Source organism: Malus domestica, chromosome 10 (assembly GCF_042453785.1).
Source record: "Malus domestica chromosome 10, GDT2T_hap1".
In the NCBI taxonomy this organism is placed as follows: Eukaryota; Viridiplantae; Streptophyta; class Magnoliopsida; order Rosales; family Rosaceae; genus Malus; species Malus domestica.
This window is the reverse complement of record NC_091670.1, coordinates 17,026,769-17,032,366: the sequence shown is the minus strand read 5'-3', so window position 1 is coordinate 17,032,366 and position 5,598 is coordinate 17,026,769.

Here is a 5,598-nt window from a genome sequence, read left to right as displayed (position 1 = left end):
GTTGTTAAGGATTCTCTGGCTCTTAGTGTGCAATGTGCAGATTCTGTGTCTAATATGGCCCAACGTCTATTTGTTCAAACCCGTCAAGTTAAATCATTGGCGGCTGAAGTGATGAGTCTCAAACAAGAGATTAAAGGGCTCAAGCATGAGAATAAACAGTTGCACAAGCTTGCACATAACTATGCTACAAACATGAAAAGAAAGATTGACCAGATGCAAGAATCTGATAGTCAGAGTTTACTTGATCATCAAAGGTTTGTGGGTTTGTTCCAACAGCATTTTCCTTCGTCTTCTGATGCTGTACCGCGTAGTGAAGCTCCAAATGATCAACCTCCGATACCTCCTCCTTCTGTGGCTCTGCCGACTGCTGATGCTCCGCCGACTACTGAGACTTCTCCTAATTAGCCTTTGTGAAGGCTCCCTTTTATATTTTTCTGCCTCCTGTTCATTTTCAACGAATTTTAATGTAAAATACCTTACATATCTGTCAATGTTTCAAAAATAAACCCACACCAAAAACAATTAAACAAGCAACAAATAAAAATGACAATCATGGCAAAATAAAATTACAGAAAATGGAAGGTTTTTAGGAATGCAAAACATGGGTTGCCTCCCAAGAAGCGCTTGCTTTAACGTCTTGCAGCCGGACGAAACTTCCTTCTAAGCTTGGATAGGATTTCTTCCATAATCTACCCCACATCATTCTCATAGTATAGCTTCAGGCGATGCCCGTTCACTTTGAATTCGTCGCCGTTCCTTAAGCTTTTAACTTGGACTGCACCATGGGGAAAAACATTAATGACAACAAATGGCCTAATCCATTTAGACCGTAACTTACCAGGGAACAATCATAGACGGGAATTGAATAGTAGCACTTTTTGTCCAATCGAGAATGTTTTTCCCCGAATCATTTTGTCATGAAATGCCTTTGTTTTCTCCTTGTAAATTCGTGCATTCTCATAGGCTTCGTTCCGCATCTCCTCAAGTTCATTCATTTGGAGCTTCCTATTCATTCCAGCAACATCTAAGTCCAAATCGAATGTTTTCATAGCCCAGTACGCTTTATGCTCCAGTTCCACAGGGGTAGGTGACACAGATGGCTGTAGATTAGTCAAAATGGAGACATCCTTAGAGGTGTTTTGTAGGCAGTACGATATGCCCACAGTGCATCATCTAAACGCAAGCTCCAACCCTTCCGGTTTGGCCCAACAGTCTTCTCCAAGATTTGCTTGATTTCTCTATTCGAGACTTCGGCTTGGCCACTTGTTTGAGGGTGGTATGGCGTGGAAACCCGATGCTTCACATTGTACTTTTTAAACAGTGCCTCAATGGTGCGATTGCAAAAGTGGGAGCCTTCATCGCTTATGAACACCCTCGGCATGCCAAATCTGGAAAAGATGTTAGCCTTGATAAAATCTGCCACCACTCTAGAATTGTTAGTATGGGTGGCTAGCAAAATATAAGTAAAACCATATGAGGGCGGAAAGGGTCTCATGAAATCCATACCCCATACATAAAAAATCTCCACATTAAAGATGGGGGTTTGCGACATTTGGTCTTTGGTACCGATTGTACCTGTTCTTTGGCATCTATCACAAGTTATACGAAATGTTCTAGCATTCTTAAACAATGTAGGCCAATAGAAGCCACTCTCTAAAACCTTAAGGGTTGTCCTTTGGGTGCCAAAATGACCCTCACATGCATAACTATGGCAAAATGCAAGAATTGAATTAAACTCGGAATTGTGCACACATCTACGAATAATCTGGTTAGGACAATACTTCCACAAATATGGATTATCCCACACATAAAATCGTGCATCATTTCTGAGTTTATCACGCTTGTATTTATCTAGAGTGCTAGGAACTTGTTTTGTGACCAAATAATTGACCAAATCAGCATACCAGGGCTCACTTACCTCTAGGGACATCAATTGCTCGTCAGGGAAGGTCTCTAGAATGGGTAACGAGTCCTCCTCGTGCACCAAACGGCTGAGGTGGTCAGCCACCACGTTTTCACTCCCATTTTTGTCTCTTATTTCAATGTTGAACTCTTGAAGTAGGAGCATCCAACGAATCAGCCTTGGTTTGGCCTCCTTCTTGGTGATGAGGTACTTCAACGCTGCATGGTCAGAATATACAATCACTTTAGTGCCAAGTAAGTATGAACGAAATTTATCTAAAGCAAATACAACTGCAAGAAGTTCTTTCTCAATGGTAGAATAATTCAATTGAGCATCATTTAGTGTCCGGGAAGCGTAGTGGATGACATGGGGCTGTTTGTTCCTCATTTGGCCTAAAACAGCACCAATGGCATAATCGGATGCATCACACATTAGCTCAAATGGAAGGTTCCAATCTGGTGGCATGATGATGGGGACCAAAGTCAACATGTCCTTGAGGGTTTTGAAAGCAATCTCACACTCCTTGTTGAACTCGAAGGCTACTTCCTTTTGGAGTAAATGGCAAAGCGGTTGGGCGATTTTTGAGAAATCCATGATAAATCTCCTATAAAATCTTGCATGGCCAAGAAAAGAACGAACCTCCCTCACCGAAGTGGGAGAGGGTAAGTGACGTACATGATCTATTTTAGATTTATCAACCTCAATCCCTTTTTCTGATATGATATGCCCCAAAACTATACCTTGTTTTACCATAAAATGGCACTTTTCCCAATTCAAGACAAGATTAGTTTCAATGCATAGTTGTAAGATCAGAGTAAGATTATTCAAGCATGCATCAAATGAGTCGCCAAAAACACCAAAGTCATCCATAATCACTTCAATGATCTTTTCCACAAATTCTGAGAAAATACTTACCATACACCTTTGGAATGTGGCTGGTGCGTTGCATAGCCCAAATGGCATGAGTCGATAGGCAAAGGTACTAAAGGGACATGTGAAGGTAGTCTTTTCTTCATCATCGAGAGCTATCACAATCTGATTATAACCCGAATAGCCATCAAGAAAATAATAAAATGAATGACCGGCTAACCTTTCTAGCATTTGATCAATAAAGGGCAGCGGGAAGTGATATTTTCTTGTTGTAGCGTTGAGCTTCCGATAGTCAATACAAACTCTCCATCCGATTTGGATTCGGGTCGGCACAAGCTCATTCTCTTCATTTTTCACCACAGTGACTCCGGACTTCTTAGGAACAACTTGGACCAGCGAGACCCAATGGCTATCAGAAATTGGATAAATCACTCCACAATCTAATAGCTTGATGATTTCCTTATTCACAACGACCATCATGGGTGGATTGAGCCGGCATTGTGCTTCTCTAGATGGTTTGGTTCCTTCTTCCAAGAGTATTTGATGCATGCAAGTGGTAAGGCTAATTCCCTTGATATCGGCCAATGTCCACCCAATGGCAGTTTTGTATTCCCGAAGCACCCTCACCAACTTGTCCTCCTCTTGTGCAGTACGTGAAGAAGAGATGATGATGGGCAGCCTCTCTTGTTCTCCCAAAAACACATATTTCAAATGGCTCGGCAATGGTTTAAGCTCTAGGGAAGGGGGCTGGATTACAGAAGGAAGTAACTTGTTAGTCGAATTGGGAATTGAAATTAGGTTAGGAGACTTACCAATATGCCTTGGATTTGACTCTAGGGCAGCAACCATCTCCACCAATTCTTCTTGAATAGGCATGGCAAGATGTTCCTTGTTATTGCCGTGTGCATGCCTAAGTGCTAACCCTTTGTTTTTTAGTCCAATGCTTTGCGTGAGAGTCTTTTCAAGTGCATCCTCACTCAAATCATCAAGGAATTCTTGCACCCAAGAGTCAATCACATCAATAGAGAAACAAGAGTGACCATCATGAGGATACCTCATAACATCAGAAATATTGAAATAGATAACTTCCCCATCAAATTCCATGGTCAATATTCCCTTGAATACATCTATCTTTGTACGGGTAGTCTTTATGAATGGTCGGCTAAGTAATATTGGTAATTGAGGGGAATGGTTTGAGTCTTCCATTTCAAGCACGTAGAAGTCCGCCGGAAAGACTAGGTGATTCACCTGCACTAAAACATCTTCCCAAACACCTTTTGGATACGCATTAGATCTATCGGCCAGTTGAATGATCACTCCATCATTTTTTAATTCTCCCAATTTCATAGATGCATATATTGAATAAGGCATGATATTTATTGATGCACCTAGATCTAACATGGCAGATTCAAAGCGAGTATTTCCTATGACACAAGGAATTGTAAAATTGCCTGGATCTTTGCACTTAGGAGGTAATTTTAGTTGCAACACAACTGAGACATTCTCACTTACCCTTACCACCTCTTTGTTCGAAACCCTCTTCCTTGTAGTCCACAGCTCCTTCAGGAACTTAGCATACTTGGGGACTTGTTTAATTGCATCTAGAAGTGGAATATTGACTTGCACCTTTCTGAATATGTCAAGGATGTCTTTGTCACTCTCATCCTTCTTTGATTGCATAAACCTGCGAGGAAAGGGTGCATTGGTTGGAATGGAATTAGAAGTCATAGAATTTGAACCCAACTTACCTTTGGTGGTCGAATTAGGGTGTGTAGGTGGCTGCAGCAAAGATTGCTCAATCCTTGCCGAGGGCAAGCCTTGTTCCTTCTCCTCAGATTGCATCTTTTAGTCTTCCTTTTGATTGGATTTAGATGGGCTGGGATCAGATCAAGCTTCTTTTCCATTTCACAAGGTGATGGCTTTGGCAGATTCGAAGCCTCCATTTGGATTCACATCCGTCGAACTAGGTAACTTACCTGGTTCTCTACTAAATTGCCCCATAAACTTTGCCATTAGTCCCATTTGTCTCTTCAATTCAGTCACCTCTCGAGCTTGATTTTGCACTTCCTTGGCGTAATTGTGCATATTTTTGGCTTGATTTTCCTGACCCTTCGCCAATGTAGTTAGTAACTGAATAACTTGACCATTATCAAAAGACGAACCTGAGTTATTTTGGGCAAGTTGTGTTTGGGGTTGTGCGGGTGCATACAGCCTTTGATAGAATCCCGGAGGTTGCTATCTGAATGCACTTTGTTGTTAGGTTTGTTAGGGCTCCCTCCATTTGAAATTTGGATGATCTCTCCAACCTGGATTGTATGTATTCAAGAACGGATCATTCCTTGGTTGGTTTTGACTCCCAAAACCCACGGCGTTGGTAGATTCCCACCCTCCGTTCTCGATCAATTGGGGGCACTTATCCATGAGATGTCCATTCATTGAGCACACGCCACAAGCGGCTACACTTTGTTTTTTTGGTTTTTCAACCACCTGTGAAAGAAGAGTAGTAAGGTTAGCCATTTGATTTTGAAGTTCAGAAATAGCACTTACCTCATTAACTTGTTGCTGCCATGGGTTGTCTCTTTGACCAACGCCTTCATATTGTTGGGCATTCAATGCTCAGTTAGCAATTAAGATCTTGGCAGCCATGGGTGTTTTGTCCACCAAAGCTCCTCCCACTGAGGCGTCTAACATTTGGCGTTCAATTGGTAGAAGCCCTTCGTAGAAATATTGAAGAATAAGCTCCTTCTTCATCTGGTGCTGTGGACATGAAGCAACAAGGGTTTTAAAACACTCATAGTAAGTGGGAAAGGATTCACCTTGGTTTT